Below are 18,529 nucleotides of genomic sequence, written 5' to 3' on the forward strand. Positions count from 1 at the left end.
CACTTTATTTTCATACATTTTGTGAGCCTTTACAAATTAAGCCAAACCTACACAAATGCATACACATTGGCATATGCGGTTAATGAGGACTCTCCATAGACGTAATGATTTTTATACTGTACAAACTGTATATTGTATAACCTACCCATCATAGAAAACTTCTGCATTCTTTAAGAAAATCACCATTCAGTATGTTTTTAAGTGATTTTCACAGAAAGTGTCCCCGTAAACCATGTTTACATTGTTTTTCGTGTCATTTTGCATATATGTGTCAATCAAACACAAGCGCGCACACACACGCACGTGCAGAGGAAGGCCTCTCCACAGGAATCAGGTCCTAAAACCAAATGCTTCTAAATCCAAAATAAACAAACAATAATTAACCTTAAGACCTCAAATAACACAAGACAAAACAAGTAAAAAAGGTATATGGAGAAAAGCGTGTGGACATAATTACGCCGTCGTAAGATTCTAAGTCCATGCCACTTGGTGTTTGCGAGCGAGAGAGAGAGAGAGAGAGAGAGAGAGAGAGAGAGAGAGAGAGAGAAAGAGATGGGAGGAGAAAGAAGTCGATTGTTCCACTGAGCGGTTCCTTTGGACTGAGACCAACTGTCAGAATCTCCAGTAAGGGAGCGAAACAGAAAAGAAAGAATGAAAGAAAAGTGTAAGGAAAGGCCTTCGCGAGGGGAAGTAACACTTAAAGGAATAGTTCACTCAAAAATCCACAAAACGTCTGTCATTATTTACTTGCCCTCTTGTTGATATAAACCAGCATGACTTTGATTCGACTATGATTCTGTTAACCAAAATAAATCTTTTTTAAAACAAGAGCAACGAAAATGGACTAACGTTTTCGAGCCTCAAAAGAGAATAAATGATAAAGTTAACATTACTCTATATTCTTTACAGTTTTTATGAAACCAATAACTTTGTAACACTGACAAAATATTTTCTGAAACAGCTCCAGTCCTCCACATTAATTGTGATTGCAGAGAAAATAGCAACCAATACTTCAAAGCTCTCCGTGTTCAGCTGCAACAAAGTCACACAGGTTGAAAATGGCATGAAGATAAGTCAAAGAATGTTCACTTTTGGCTGAACTAATCCTTCGACAGTGTGAGAAACCGCAGGTTACCAATAGATTCTCGTCCTAGAAAGAGGAAGACAGAGGAACAAACATACTGACAGAGAAACATTATTCTTTCTTTAGCATTGTCTGTGTAAAAAGCCAACCCACCTTGCTAACTTCTCTTCTTGACTTTGGTCTCTGCAGGTCTAACAAGGGCATTCTGGCACACTACCATAAGTAACTCTCCCCTCTGCGGTCTTTCCCACAGCTCTCTCTCTCTCACTCACTCTCTCTCTCTCCTTGCAAATCTCTCACACATATAGATGTGACACAACATCAAACTGCCTTAAACTCTCTTCCTTTAGATCCACTTCTACGCTGTCTGAGATAATACCGTGTATACACACAACAAAGACACATACACATGCAAATCCTTTCAAATCGAGTCCAAAGAGAGAATTTGGCGGCTCTCAGCCCCGTTGCGAGCGAAACGGCAAGTTTCAGCATGTGGATGTGTAACTGCAGTGATCTCTCAGGTCAGCCGCAAGCCCTCAGTCCATTTAGAATAATGCAGAAGTACAATCCTTCCTCACACAGACACACTCTCTCTCACACTCCATCAAAATTAAAGCCGTCTGACCTCCTCTTTAGACTGAAGTCTGTGTGTCTTGGGTGTGTAATTTTATTAGGGGTGTTTGCTATAGGGCAGACATCACAGCTATTATTGCTTAAAATTAAGATTGTGTGTTTTTCTTGGATACATTATTTTGCCCAACAGTCACAAAATAAGTCGAAAAAAAAAAACTTACACTTTTATGACAGGACCTATAGATTTAAAGGTCCAGTGTGTCATGTTTTGGAGGATCTAATGACAAAAAATGCAATATAATATGCATAACTATGTCTTAAGATGTGTATAAAGACCTTACACAATGAAACATTATGTTTTTCTTACCTTAGAATGAACTATTTCTATATACATACACAGCGAGTCCCCTTACATGGAATCCGCCATGTGGTTTCTACAGAAGCGCTAAACGGACAAACTGCTCTACAGAGCGCGTAAATACTTCTTCATCTTCTTCGGCAAATAAGCAAAAACGTGACGACATCCTACTCCTTGTTAGCCGTAGTGTTTAGAAAGGGAGGGGCGCCCAATGGAGTGAAACCTCACCGCTAGATGCTGCTAAATTTCATACACTTCACCTTTCAAGACTTCAGTTTTGACTTAAGTCAGTACGCAAAAACCCAGAAGAACCTACTACAACACCTAAAAATGTCCTAGCAATGCACCACAAAATGCAGAAAAACTTAGCATCCACGTAGCAACACCCTGGCAACCACCCCGAGCATCTCAATAAACCTTTGTGAAACCAAACACCACTTGCATTTCGTTATAAATAGAAATATAGTCATTATTATTAGTGTAATAGCATATATAATTGAGATGTCTGTCATTTGTAATCCGTGTATGTGGGGGGTATTTAGCAAAGATCCAGGGTTGCCAGGCACTGTGCAAACACCTTTGAATAAATGGGAAAACACAGAAGGATCCTCTTTTGCTCCGTTTCAGATAATAGTGCTCCTTAACCCTGTGCGATTTTGTGGTTACCATGGTAACGCTGGGTTTTTGATGTGTGTACTCCTGTATAATCTTTAAAGTCTATTAAACACTTTAAACCCCTTGAGTTCAAGTGGCACTCTGATACTGTACTCAAAGACAACAGTTGCGTGTGTCAGAGTAGGTGTGTGTGTACTCGTACAGTACAATCTTAATGTATTGTTGCTAGTGCAGAGTTTGTTTAATTGGTTGGCTGCAGATACAGTGGCGAGATCTTTTAGTGTGGTTTTTATCAGAAAGTACCCTGTAAAACAGCGGAAGATGTCGTTTCAATAGGCCTTGCAATAAACGAAGGGTGTTTCACTTGTAAATTTGGAAGAGCACACAGATAAACACATGTAAAACACACACCCTGGAATTCTCCGAGTTATAAACTGTTGTCCCACACCACAACATCCCACGACTTGAACAAATGAGCGTTGCGTCAACGTGGCCAGCTGACGTCAATAACAGCTGATTCATCTCACACTCGCACACGCACGCACACATCCCTTTGTGTTTTTTTGGAACCCTTTTAATTTCTTCTAGGGAGTCATTTGTAGTAAGTGATCCAAGGTGCTCTTTCCATAGGATGAAAGTGAATGGTGACCAATGATGGTCAAGTATTGTCAGAGCGAGAATTACAGTAAATATCCGTCTGTTCCTTACTCAAGGCACATGATTGTCTACTGTGTGACACATGAAGTCAACTTTATTTATGTATTTTGATTTCATAGACTTAAAGGGACAGTTTACCCCCCAAAAAATTTACATCATTTACTCACCCTCGAGTTATTACGAATCTGTATAAATGTCTTTGTTCTGATGAATAAAGAGAAAGATGTTAGAAGAATGCTTGCAACCAAACAGTTCTTTGCCACCATTGACTACTAGTTGGAAAGATTACAAGATGGTTGTAACAGTTTGCTCCCTACATTCTTCAAAAAAGCAAAAGAAGCAACTCTTTAAATAACAAAAAAAACAATTTTGCTATGTTAACAATTTATTACTACATAAATCTATGTTTGCATGTGTTTGTGTGTGTCTAGCACAGGGATATCAGTCCATTTCAACCCGTGTTGGATTCTGGGACAATATTGCTCGAGTTGTAAGACCCATAGCTAATCACCATAACCGTGGCCGACACACCATCATGACATAAAACAAATTCCAGAACTAAGAGGGTGATTATCACCAGGACAACGTCGCTGTATCACCCACTTCTGTTTCTGACCGTAAAACTCAAACCCGATTGGACAGGAGCAAACAACTGCAATTGGCTGAAATTTACAGGACGAGCACGTCATAACTCACGCAGCTGACAGTTAAATGTGCTAATTTAAGCTATAGGCACACCAGCTTTCAGAAGGTGAAAATTACACCCTCCACAACACAAGCCTAGTTTAAAAGGTTTGTTCCTTACGGTTGTGTTTTCTTCACGAAACGTCCCATCTGAACCTTTGATTAAAGCCTGCGCAAATTCCATTTGCTTCTCCAAGTGAATATTAGCCATGTTGTTTCAACTGCACACTTTTCTCTTTTTCCCCAGTTGTGAAACCATCATGAGGATAAACCGTTTTACTCATAATCTTCCTTGCTTTGAAGTGGGCAAGAATGTATCGCAGTTAGCATGCACATTTGTTTAAGATATTTTTTCTACATCAAGAGTTTTACACTTTTGTTCTCAGACTAGAACTAAACTGTGAAGTGCGTATTACAGATCTTAAAGGAATGGTTCACCTTCAAAATTTAAATTCTGTCATCATTACTCATCCTTTTGTCATTTTAAACCCGTGTAATTTTCTTACTTCTGCAAAACAAGATAGGAAGAAATGAGAAAAGAATATATTTAAAAAAAGTTGGTAACAGAAAACAATGCAAGTAAATATGAACCAATGGTTTTCTGTTACCAACATTTTACAAATTATCTTCTTTTGTGTTCTGCAGAAGAAAGTCAGTCATAAAGGTTTGAAATGACAAGAGGGCATGTCAATAATGACTTAATTTTCATTTTAAAGATAAACTATCTTTAAAACTAGTAAACTATGAAAACTATGCACATAACTGTTTAGTTCTGTTCATGCTTTTTTTCGTCAGACACATTTTCTCAGGAGACTTATTTAACATCAGTCCCTGGCCACTTCCATTAGGCCTTTGACCTAAAACGGCTGCAGTGTGAAACCAGTGGGAAATCCAGCAAACACACACAGAGAGGGTCAATCCCCAGCCCTTTCCCCAGGTAGGATTATGGATGATTGACAGGCGCTTTATAACTCAAATGACACACATTTTTATGACTTTTAAACCTTTTCTTATTGTGATTTCTCCCTTTCTCTCTGCATCTTTTGTCTCCCCAAAAGTCAGAAAAGCTGGAAGTCTTATAAAAGTGGAGATTATAACGCTTTCCCTCTCCTATCCCTTCCCTCACTATACACACACAACACACATTTTCCTGGGTTTACTCCCTGTGGAGACTGGAGATCTGTTCCCAGTAAGAGCTGTCAGAACAGATTCTGGAGTCGGGATAAAGAGACAGTGAGTGTGTGTCTCACAGCACACTGTCGAGAAGCTGTCAGAGCCTCTGGTGTAATACTAATGATGTACCCACATACACATGCAGCAGTAATGTTATTCGTCTGCAGTGATGGGGATGAGGAGAGATTATCAGTGGTTTGACTGGTTCCCCAGACACTGTGATGGGATGAGAGAGGAAGATCACCGCTGGAGTTTGTGCCTTTCGACCCACAATCCTTTCCCATCTTTAGTCTAACCCAAGAGCCAGACATACACTGTACATACTCATGAAAGACCATACTTTTATTTAATCCCATGTCAGTCTCTCTCACTCTTCCCATCTCTCGCACACACAGTTTAGGATGAAGTGTCTCAGAAGTGGCAGAAATCCCCTCTATTAGAATGTAATTGAAAGGCAGGGAGACCAGTAAAGGATGATAGATGGGTTTAACACACACACACACCTTGTTTCTCAGGTGTCAGTTAAAACTGCGATTGGACAATGCAGGTGGGCCATTTATGGTTTCCACTGAAACGCCCACTTGGGAAATCACCCTTGGAAAGACAGAAAGGAAGATGCTTTTACAGGTCAAGGAAAAGCACACACACACACTCTAATGCATGAACATTAAAAAGTGTGTAGTCCTTTGCGATTCACTTTCAATCTACCCAAAGCTTTTTCACCACATCTGAAGCCAAAAAAATCAAAACCCATTCATTACGATAAAGACAGAATGATTGAGACAGACACGAAAATTAGGGTAGGAATAGGAAAACCAATAAAATCTCTAAATAAAGAGGAAATTGGTTATATTGTGTATGTGTAAATCAGGGAACAATGTCTACTCTAATAATCACTCAATACATGTAAATTATTAGATTCAACATACACAGCAAAACTACATCTAACTAATCTTTTATGACATCCAGAGCAGACTTCATTATGAACTCCCTATCACATTCATGAAAACCATCTTAACCTTGTGGGCCCACACAGCGTATAAATAAAACAGACCAAATAAGAAACAAGTGCCAGGCTAAAGGTTAATGACAAAACATGTATAACCAAATTTGACTACGGGAGTCTGAGAGAGATGCAGGAAACAGACACCAAAATTCCACCAGACCAACTCCTTTGGTACACATGGCTGTCTCGTGTTTGTGTGCAGATCTAAGACTTTATGTTTAGTTTTGGTGAATGTTTAATTTATTCTAGTAATGAGCACAGCTGCAGAAAAACCGAACGAGTGTTCCCTGCTTCACACAGAACAAGCTCCCATATAAATAGAGCAACTGACAAAGAAAGAAAGAAGTTGGCAAGCATTACTCACAATTTATCTTTTTGGGAACTGGAACATAAAACCCTATAATATACACAACGAAGTCTTCAGAGGTGTATAAAGACCTTACATAATGAAGCATTATGTTTTTTATTACCTTGGAATGAGCTATTTCTATCTTTATACACCGCTGGTCCACTTGCATGGAATTTGCCATGTTAGCCATAAACAGACAAACTGCTCTGCAGAGTGTGTTTCTTGAATATGTAATTTTCTTCGGTAAAGAAATGAAAAGTGACAACATCTTAGTTCTGTGTCAGCTGCCATAGTGCTTCGAAAGGGAGGGGTGGAGTAAGCCATTGGTTGCAATTCACAACCTCACAGCTAGATATCGCTAAATTTCACACGTTGGACCATTAACTCATTTACAATGTGGTCGCTAATATTTTGGTTATCAATATGCAGGGGGAAATAGCAAAAATCTCAATCTGAAGGATAAAATGATTATTTTTAACAATAATGCAAAATTGTTTGCTGGCTGACAAAAAATAATAGTTATGCCTGATTATTTTTGCTCAGTTTTTCTGCAAGAGTAACAAAAGTAAGTACTTGGCCATGAATATATATCTCACTGTCTGTCATCATACACAAACTGTTAATCCTTAGACAGACATTTAAGCACGTGGTCGTGGATTCCTTTAACAAGATTAATCCACTCATTCGTCCTACGGGATTAAATTGACATTGAATCTTTCTTTCTCGTGCTCTTTCTTAAACCCAAATATTCAAGTTATGCAAGATTAACATTTGGACCAAATTAACTTTGCTTGCTCTTTCCTTAAGTGTTGTGGGTTAACGAGACCAAAGAAATGTGACAATAAAGATAAATAAAGTTTTCAAGTGTGTTGATGATATTGCTGATGTGTGTGTGTGGGAGACGTGAGCTCACACAATGATCCAAATTCCTGCCTGCATTCTTTTGGAACCTAGACACTTACACACAACACATAAAACACAACACACACTTTCATACCTATACACAGTGACAGAGGGTCTCAGGAGAGGGTCAGTTCTACCTTACACAGTTCAGAAAGTTTCCGTGCTGATGGCAAAATGTAGGAATGCTTATATTACCCACTAATTAATTCATTACATAAAGAAACAGACTGTTAATAAACCACCTAGGAACAAGAAAACCAAAGAACCCCACATTTCTCATTCACACACACATACGCTGACAAAACTGCCCCACTCTTTGCTCTGAGCTGCCCTGGGGCAAATAACCATCGAGGGTGTGTACAGCAGCCAGGTGTGTGCGTATGTGTGTGTGTGTGTATGTGATGGACAGGTATTGATTTACTAGTGCTGAGATTGCTAGTGGGCAGAATCTCAAAGGGCAATGGACATTCAACACTACACACACAGTGAGAAAGAAGACCTGTCATTATATTTAAGTTGATCATGAGTTTCTCATCAGTTTCTTGCATATTGAGCTTCTGCAGTACAATATGTACTGTAAACACATTCTCATTGCAGCAATGAACATCGTCCCACACTCAATTAAATACGTTGAGAGGATTATTCCCTCTTTTACACACACACACTCTCTCACACACACAAACACACACACGCGCACACGCACAGGTAGCTTGTTAGGGGGGCTGTGGGCACCAAATCAGAGGATGCAACCAACCACATCTCATCTCATCCTGGGACTAAATTTTTCACATACACACACATACACAATCTTTCTCTCTCTCAAACACAGCACAGCTCTTTTTGCACGTCTGATCTTCTTTCATTATTTAAAGGCTGCTGCTGAACATACACTTTAGGTGACCACTACAGTGTAATGAGCCAGGATGCAACATAAGCACACACACATGCTGACTTGAGCAGCTTACTATTGAGGGGTGCACATAGATCTGCATTCTCCCCCTTTTCAACACACATATCTACACACATACTCTTCTACTCTCTGATGAGCATTAGCTAATCCACACTGACGGCCCTGCTCCATTACCCATAATCCTTAATGCCTTTTTAATGTATCTTTCTCTTGAACTGTCTGTGTCTGTTTGAATACATACATAGTGGCATCTTTTAGACTGGTCACACTTAAGTCCACTTCTATTAAAGAGGAAATCTATCAGTGTCGCACATTCATTCCCACTTTTAAAAAAGGTGTCACGCTGTACTCTGTCCCCAGTTACAACCTGCATGTGTTAAATCCATGCGCGTGACCTCTGAATCAGGCTGAAAGTCAATGACAGACCGATTGGGATGAATGGAGGGATGATGAAGTGTTTAGAGTCTCTGTCTGTTCTCTTTCACTCACACATCTACTTTCAGTTCAACTTGATTTACCTGTCGTTCCTTTAATCATGGCCACATACAAACACATACAAACATACACAACACAAACAAACACACTCCCTTTTTAAAGCACTGGAGAAGCATGTGCCTCCCTCTTTTTAATCAACCAACAATGTTTTGTCATTTTGGTGACCCATATGTACACTCACCCTCAAACACCCCAGCACGCACACTTCTGCGGGTACTGCCTAATGAGATCATACCTCCATAGGCTCTCAGCAAAATATAAACACGGAACAACTTAGAAATACTTTCGCCCGAAATACACACACACAAGCCATCGTTTCCCACGAGAAGGGGTTGAAAAGCTCAAAATTAACAATTCTCTATACATCTATAGAGAAACCAGTGAGAGGGTCACATTTAAATCATGGGGAGGATATAGACATAAAAGTGTAGATACATATTAAAACTCTTTACTAAATTAAATAAAAAATGTGCACGTGCAGTCAAATATTTTCAGTACATCCAATACATTATTTCAAAGCAACAGATGGCGATGAAATGGCCCTGTTTATCAACAACTGTATGATGATTCCATAATAATACAACAAAAAATTACACGTTTCGCTGTGTGTGTGTGTCTGTGTGCGTGTGTGTAATATGGAAAGAGGAGCACAAAAGACTATCACAATAACCTTAATCAGGACATCCACACACACTTACATCACACACACACCTGTATATAAGTATCATTACAAACAACACCTCCTCCACTGCTCTCTAATCCTGCCTGATCTATCGTTTCTTTGCTTATCGCTCCATCTCTTCGTCTCTTTTATCTGTCTCTCCCTCGAGTGAATTGTGGGAGTCCCTCCTTCGGTAAACTGACCTATTCAACATTTTTGTACTTGGTGACTTAGTTTTGTTTCTTCACAACCAACCTTGGAATTCTTATGAGGGGCAAAAGGTATCAGAGACACTCATAAGCAGAGTCAATATCTTAATAATGAAAACAGGAAGAGATAAAATATTATAGATAAAGATGATATTTTTCAATTATTAACTTATATAAACTTCTGGGGTTCCATAAGAATTTAGATACTGAAGACTCGGTTTAAAAGTACACTTGTTCACTGTGTTAGACAACAAAATATTAAAGATGCAGATGCAAACCGATTAGTATTAAAGTAATTTTTGTCTATTTGCTGTATGAAGACATGTCTCTTATACATGTAGTTCATCGTATCACATTCACAAATGTTAGACTAGAAACTAAAATATCCTAAATACTTGTTCTTATTATAAACAATATAATAGCTTAATAACTATTTAAAACAACATACTTGATTCTTGCATGCATTTCTTTTTTCTTAAGATACTATTGAGATTGTAAAGTTTCATTGCTGTAGTGTTTGTCATGAAGAATAAATATTAAGGATATATAAAGAAGGTATCTTTTGGTTGATCGTATGCATATGATATAGCTCTAACCTCACAAAAATATAATTGATCATTTGTTATCTAATTTATAATGTTTATCACTACTAAGAAAGAACTCACTGAACTGAATTCTTCTGAACAGCGTTTGAACCTAAAATCTGCTTTTATGCTTCCATAAAATCTATGGAATAACATATTGGATTTATGTTTTGAATGTAGCTCTGGTGCAGTTATCTGCATGATGTTTCTAGCAAATGTTCAGGAGGCAGCGAGTGGAGAGGAACATGGATGGCAGCATGCAGTTAACCTCAGTCCTCTATCCTTCCACAGCCCCAAATCTTTACCATTATATGCTGTTTAAAAGTTCTGATAATTTTATGATAATTTTATTTATAAATAATTTAATTAAGACACTGTGAATGAGTCAAATAGCTTTCCTAGTGGAGACGAGGATTTAACCAGTTCAGGATTTTACTAAATGTTAAGTGTATGATTTGTTCATGCTAAAAAGAAATTGACATAGTAGGTAAAAAAAGAGAAATAAAATAAGGAAAAATATTTGCACTCCTATAGAGAATGGATTTTTGAAAATAATGTAATGTGTTTTAAATCTAAAGATCATTGACACACACACACACGCACATGCACACACATACTTATATCAAAATAGAAACTCCAGCAGTGACAAGGCATCTGACAATTGTGCTCTAATAGATTGATATAAAGGGCCCTAAAAGTGTGTGTGAGGCAAAACGCATTTCTGTGCGAGTGTGTGTGAGGAGGGGGAGCCAAATTAATCTGGGGTCTGATACCCCCCTATGGGAGCAGCTCAATTAACGATCCACACCGGCTGAGACAGCAGGCTAAAAGCTCTTGCTCTCTCAATCTCTCTCTACTCCTCTCCTACTCTGTCTCTCGACCCACCCCCTAATCCTGAGAGCAAGAATCAAGGAGCCAGCAAAAAAATCGAGAAAGTCACTTGAAGATGCACAATAGAGGACAGCATGGGACCTCATGGTTGTGTGTGAGTCCTAGCGTGTGATTTCATCCAGCGCACTCACACGAAGTCACTGACACACAATGTCCCCTCAGAGTCGCCGCTAAACCAACACAACATTCTTCCCTTCACCAAAAACACAGCTGACCAAGAACACAGCATGCGGTGTTTTAGTGTGACTGCGTGTGTGTGTGTGTTTGTGCGGTTAATTACTATTTTGGGTAGAGCGTGGTATGAAGTGTCTGTATGTGTGCAGTGCGGGTCAGGTTTTGCCTATGCTATTGGGACCGAACGTCCCCACAAGGACAGTAAAACCTGAAATCAGCTACCGGCCAATGGTCCCCCCTGATAAAAATAAAAAATGCTAAATAGTTTCTATGTGGGTTAAGTTGAGGGACAAACAATACAAGGTAACGGAAATTCTGTGTGCATGCGCACACTTACATCTTTTCAACAATCTCATGGTTTTTAAACTATAAAAATCATAAAATGTTTATGATTAAGTGATGATAACAGTGTTTTGCTCTTTGAGTGTACCAGAGAACATCATCCCATGCGTCACAAGAATTGTGAGGGTTGCAGGGGGGTAAATATTTCAGAAGAAACACTCTTACAGAATGAACATGTCTTTCTCTATCATTGTCTTTCTCTCTCTCTCTCTCTCTCTCTCTCTCTCTCTCTCTCCCTTTCTCATTCTCATTCTCTGACCTGTTAATCTTTTAATATCATTCTATATCAAAAAAATCACTGTCCAGTTAGGTCAGTCCACACGTGCCAGGTTTCACATACATGACCTTAGTTTAACCACACACAATCTATTAAATTAAACTGCAATGTTTATAGCTATAAAACGACACAAAATTACAATCTGTTCACACGCCACACGATGTGTTGCACACACACACATACAAAGAGGTCGAGCAGCTTGTCGCAGTGGAAGGCTTCCTACTCACTTTCTCTTATCCAGATTCATATGAACTTTAAACAAAAACCATTAAACATATTCCTCAACACATCAAATATTTTAAAATAGAGATGACTTTGAGCTGAACACTATTAAGCAGCTATACATCTTTAATGCACTCACGTTCATTCACAAACACACTAACAGTGCATTCAAGCATACTTTCAAATAAAAAGAAACTCACTCACCTGTTTTTTCTGAGAGTCCTTTGAGCCTCAAGTTCATCCGTTTCTGACAGGTGCCATGGTCCCGTAGACTCCAGAGGAACAACAGGCTCACACACACTCTCTCCTCAGCTTCTGAAGCACACGCTAAATGGCCGGGGAATGACAGATCACAGCAGCAACAGTCCACGCATGAACATGTGTCTCAAATCCAAGAGTTAATTTATTGCATGCGTCTCTTTTTCTCCTTCAGTTTCTTCTATCCCGGGCTGAAGTGGTTTTCCAGTTATGCTTCCTTGCTCTGTTCTCACTCTTTAATTTGAGTTAATCTTAATTTTCTATCTTACTTACTGTACTTACTACCTTTTCTACCTTACTTTATTTTCTATAAGCTTTTCTCTCTCTCTTTGCTTTCAGTCCCTCTCGGCTTTGGCTGTTACGGTGACTGCTACAGCAGACTGCTCCAGCTTTCCCTCTCGCTCCCCTCCCTCTCTCAGCCACTCCCATTCTTGATGGTAGGCTATTATGGGTGGAGACTGGTCAGAGGTAAAAGTCTTTCCGTTTGGTTTATTGTGATGTACACTATCAAATGTGTTTTTTGTTATGTTTTTCATTACCTCTGGATGGCTTCCTGACTATGGGATCCTTTGGACTGCCCGTGTGACTTCGGTTCACCTTAGGACTGTGATGAGGTAAATCATTAACTGTTTGTTTATATTGGTGCCGGTATGAAATTCATCTCTCAAACTGCTCTCAATGCAAACACACAGAGCTGTGTGAGCAATGCTGCAAACTTTCGACTCGGCGGCATCTTTACAGCACCAATGAGATATTCCAGAAAGCAATAGTGAGCATGTATATAATTCCACCAAGTTCATAAACACATTCATATTTCAATCTGTATCATTCAGTTCTTGTGACGCACCAGACAGTCTATTTCTAGGTCTTGGCAAAAACTGTATCTAAAATCTCGAAAGAGGGAGAGAGAGAGAGGCAGAGAGATAAAGAGAGAGAGAGAGAGAGAGAGAGGGAGAGAGAGAGAGATATGACCCATGTTATATGATACATTACCATAAACTGTCATGGAGACCAAATGTCTTCAGCAGCCCATATTGTTAATGCTTTTTTTACATTAGCCTCACCTGCACACACAAACACAAACACACACTTACACACATTAACTCAATAACATTTTACAATTATACCTCCACATTTATATCTGCTATTTATCTATTTCCCTCTTTCTTTTCTGTATAATTCAATTTTGTATAGGATATATGAAAGTGCATGAACACGCATACACACAAACACTGTCCCTTTCGATAGTTTGGGTGTATGTGCGTGCGTACTAGCCCAGGTGGAGTAGCACAAACAAAGACAAGACTGATGCTGTCAAACCCATGAAGGACAGGACCACCCCACACGAACTAAACACAAAATTACATAACCTGTGTTATTTTAACCCAACTCATCCGAAGAGCTATAACCTTGCAGTAAATTCAGATATAGCCTTGAATTAAATTCAGAATGGCTTCCTTTTATCTTACATTACAGTAATTACAGATGCTTATAACGTATATTTCTGTACAACCTTGAGTTAGGAGGCTTGCTTAAGGGCAGAGTCCTGAGGGAACATGATAGGCATCATGTTATTTTTGCTTGGGATGCCCCAACCTGGGATTAAACCTCTGACCTCAGTTACCACACAAGCATTAACATTAATATAATTTATTTCAACTATTTTTGCGCATAAAAAGTATGATTGGACTACCCTTACTATACAGTAAGTATAATGCTTCATGTTTTGAATAATATTTTATATGAATAAATCTTTTACAACTAACACAAGCAAATAAAAGGCATTAAATTCATTTAAATAAAGCTTTTTAAAAGCTTTAAAAGTATTCCTGGCACACACAATTAAATTAAATCCTTTCAAAATAATGTGCCTATCAAATAATATTTTGTTGTATACAAGACAACTGATTAAAGTTTACTTAAGAGTCCATCAACATTGAAGTCATAAAATGATAAAAAGATTCAATGAGATTTTAAATTGTTTTTGTAATGCTTTTTAGAGGGAATCACACGTGTCAAGCTATTCCAACTGACATATTGTATAAGTTATTCTGTTTTAAATGAGATCAGATGTTTGTGAATTGTAGAAGGGATGTGGTAGCCAAGTTTGGCTTCAGCTCATAATGGAGAGCTTTATGCTCTGGCTAATTGTTTATCCTTTATATCACTGATCTGTTATACAACTGGAATTTATATAGTCTTGACACTGAAATGTTTTCAGCTATTAATGTTATTTGAAGATAAAGTGATGTAGAAAAAAACAACGCTCTGCCACAAATCACTGTTAGATCAAATCGAAGTACATTCCCTGGCATTATAAATCACATTAGGACTTTAATGTTCAAGTATTAAAGAGCTTTTACAGTAATAGCTTTTACCTTTGCAACTAAATCATGATTATTAAGAATGGGTCTATTATTTAACACTGCTTATGTATACGTAAGATTATATGTGTAAACACGACAATTGAGGCTAAAGTGTGGGAAGGAGGGGATGGGAACAGCCCACCAAACAGTAGTTTATCTTTAATTTCACAGATCCTGTGATGATATTAATAAGTAATGACAATAAATAGCCCAGAGTGCCAGTCTCCGGTCAGAAAAATCTAATCATAATGTTCCCAGCTTGATCCCTCTGCCTCTCTCTGTTATTCGCTTCAGCCGGCATTCCTGACGGACTGAGAGGAATTCAGGCATTCCGGCCAAAGTCTTCCACTCACAAAAAGCACAGCGGAATTCTGATGTTGTTTCAAAATGCAGAGCCGAGCCCCCATGCTTTTAAAACCTCTGCCTCAACCTCAGATAGCAAATGCATCATTATATTGTGTGTGTGTTGTTTTACTGAAGTCTGTCTGGTCAGTATTGTTCCTGTCAGGATGACCTTTGACAAGTAGACCCGGGGAATTGGGTAGGCCGGCGTGTGTGGCAGTGTCGGGCGGGAATACTTTAAACCCTGTTTGAATTGTTACCTGCCAGCAGAGTACAATACCGCAATGTGACAGTTCATGGCGCATTAGCAAACTGACGAATGTGTTCACACCACACACACTACTCAAGGTCTTTGGGAGGATTACGGTGCATTTGCTATCAGTGTGGCTGAGCCTTGAAAACAGTTTATCAATCAATGCTCGCTCAGATAGGACATGAGAGAGTAGGAGAGAGGGAGAGGAAGGGTTCTTAATGACAATAAAATGAAAGGACACCATAGTTTCTGGCAAAAACTATAGAACAGTGCATGCATGCATGTGTGTGTGTGTTGGATACAGTGCATTTACTTCATGAGCGTGCGTGTGCATCAATAGCATACATGTCTGTTGATATTTATCACGCTGTGAGGTCAAGCTTTAAAATTCACAACCACCACAACAAATAGTTTGAAAGAACAGAACACTGACACTTAAAAAAAACATATGTGAACTATTAAGCGGAAATGTTTAAGCAATTTAAGCAAGGTATTAAAAAATGTAGACTTCAGCACTGCCTGCATCTTTTGAAAGCTGTTTAAAAGCTGGTTATGATAAGAAGAATTATATTAACTTCATATCACAAACCTGAATTTGATAAAACAGAAACATTTAATCACGGGCTAGCTCAATGTTAGCAATGACTACATCATAATGTTGAGAACCCAAATGCACACAAAAGAATGAAAAGGTTTCATGTTAAATTCAGTGTTTTTCACAAAAAGCAAAACATATTTGTCGGTGTGATGTTGTAACCTAAAACTAATTACGTTGTTCAATTCCTGTTTTAAGAATTGATGTATTTTCAATGGGTTTTAAATGCCATTTCTTAGATTTACCGGCCACATTAACACTACGGAATGGTTTACAACCTTAATTGTTTGACATAAGAGCTATTTCCAGTCACAAATGTGATCTGCATGGTTCCTCAAAAGTGGAAAATCATGAATAACACACATAAATGTATGCCGTCCACAAAACAACTGCCAAAATGATGTGAAAAAAAGGATGCAAGATATTACACGAGGCCACAGATTATAGGAAAGCAAGGATAAAATGGAAAGAGAAATTCATACATTTCATGTTCAAGCAACACTTGAACAGATGTCTGTCTCCGATTTGTACCTAATCTTTATTACAGTTATAAAGATACACATTTGCTGTTTAACAGAAGTTGGTGCAAAGACCGGGACTTCCCTCTGCTCCCTCATACACTGTAATTCAGGCACTTTAAAGAGTTTGGGCTTTCCCTGACACACACTGACTCACATGCTGTAGCCACGTGTGAGGGTCTGGGTAATTGCAGCTAAACTTAACGTTGGTGCTTATAATGATATTTAAAGAAAAAAACATTAGCAGATGCCTCCAATACTTACGGAGAACTAGGCTGAAATGTACTGAAACGTTTAACTCTTGATATAGAAATAACTTTAATTTAGTAAAATTGTAAATAGTTTACTGTTTTATGTATTTCTTATGACGAAAGAAAACTTAGAAGGGACATATAGCAAAGGGCTTGATATGTTTTATTAATTTATACTCCCCTGAATGCAAGATGAGTCACAAGTATTTTTGGTGCATTAACGCAAAAGAAAGATATTGAACATTTTGTGAACAATATGTATATCTGTTCAAGGTCTATTTTGTCATCTTATCTGGCATAATAGAAAAACAATTCTTTAAATGCTCAGACAAAGTAAATGACTGTGAATTATTAAAAATAAAGAGATCACAATGAATGAGTGGGAGGTGAGTGGGATAGTACTGTATGTGGTATGACTACACAGTATGACCTTTTACATCACTGTGACATCATATGACATACTGTCATCTATTGAAATGCTAATTCTTCTTTCATTGCACACACATACTTATATTTGTATTCACAATGAATTGAACAGTCAATTCAGAGCTCAGAACAGAGTTTCGTATCAGAGTCTGTGGTCTCTCTCACAGCATTTTTCTTCCATTCATCCTACCATCTGCGAATGTACCCTTACTTGTCTTTCTTAATGGCTGAACGTGCCTTTTTTCTGTTCCTTAAACTCTTTCCATATCTGCCAAACTACTGTGTTCGGTTGTGTATTCAAAGTAATAAATACTTCGATTTAGTTTGAGCTTCAAAAAACTAAACTGTTTAACTTTTTCTTTAAGTTTTCATCCCATTTTTGTACGTCTGAAACATCTCTGACTCACTCTGATCTATTTCCAAATCCTTTGATGCGTTGGCCACGTATATAAAAATGAAGAATCAGCACACATCACTCAGATTTGCACACACGTTGAGATTAGCCATTAAAAACAGCCTGTCGAACAGATATCAGATGCTCTTGGTGTACCTGTCTGCTAACACATACACTCACATTTACTTACCTAAATATGTTTTGTATAGAATAACTTTTGCAACTGTATAGAACTCAGAAAACCGAAAGTTTTCTGAAGAATAGGAACAATTCTGGGGACAGATTTTTACTTATTTGTAAGTAGCAAGCACACACACACAGAGAGAAGGTGGTAGGTTACTTAGTCAAAGTTTTCCTGTCTTTCATCCTCTTTTACTGATTTAAATCCCCCTCTGTCTTTCAATCCCTGTTAAACGTTGAAACACATTTCGTTTCTAAACCATTTGCCCACTGACACCAAACTCACTTTATTCTTCTATCCTTTCTCTCTCTCTTCCTTTATTTCTCTGTTTTCATTGGTAAAACAGACGCTTGTCTGGCTGTTCCATTAGCGAGAGTCTCTCTGTGTGTGTAAGGAAACTAAAATTACTGAGCATTTAATATTGAACATGTGGGGCTGCAATGAACTCTGGGTAACAGAATGAGTGGTGACAGATTTAGGCTGCAGGTAAGTGTAAACTGAATATTACCACATTAGTGTGGTTAGGGTTGGATCTGTAAGAAATCTATTGTATAAGGATACAGCATGGAATAGGGACCGACTTGAGGGAGGTGTTCAACATCATGGCATTATCATATCTTTATATTACACTATTTTATTTAAGTCGATGTGTTTATTCTCTTACCGTCATGTCATTCTTTTCAGGAATTTTGGAGATCAGTCCGAAGTACAATTGTTATGTGGACAAGAGCTGTCAAGCATTTAAAAGGACAGAGAATAATATCATTAAAGTTAAAAA

At 38.2% G+C, this 18,529-nt stretch overlaps 1 protein-coding gene across 1 annotated transcript in view; it reads right to left on the reverse strand.

Annotated features, from left to right (window-relative positions):
* sema3b (sema domain, immunoglobulin domain (Ig), short basic domain, secreted, (semaphorin) 3B) overlaps positions 1-12,965 on the reverse strand; it is a 28,695-nt gene extending 15,730 nt beyond the window's left edge. Inside the window, exon 1 of the mRNA XM_056772621.1 lies at positions 12,372-12,965. The gene's annotated coding sequence lies outside the window, so the exon portion shown is untranslated. The remainder of the gene's footprint in view (positions 1-12,371) is intronic.
* Between the last annotated feature and the right edge of the window lie 5,564 nt (positions 12,966-18,529).

The sequence above is a fragment of the Triplophysa dalaica genome, chromosome 18, assembly GCF_015846415.1.
Source record: "Triplophysa dalaica isolate WHDGS20190420 chromosome 18, ASM1584641v1, whole genome shotgun sequence".
In the NCBI taxonomy this organism is placed as follows: domain Eukaryota; kingdom Metazoa; phylum Chordata; class Actinopteri; order Cypriniformes; family Nemacheilidae; genus Triplophysa; species Triplophysa dalaica.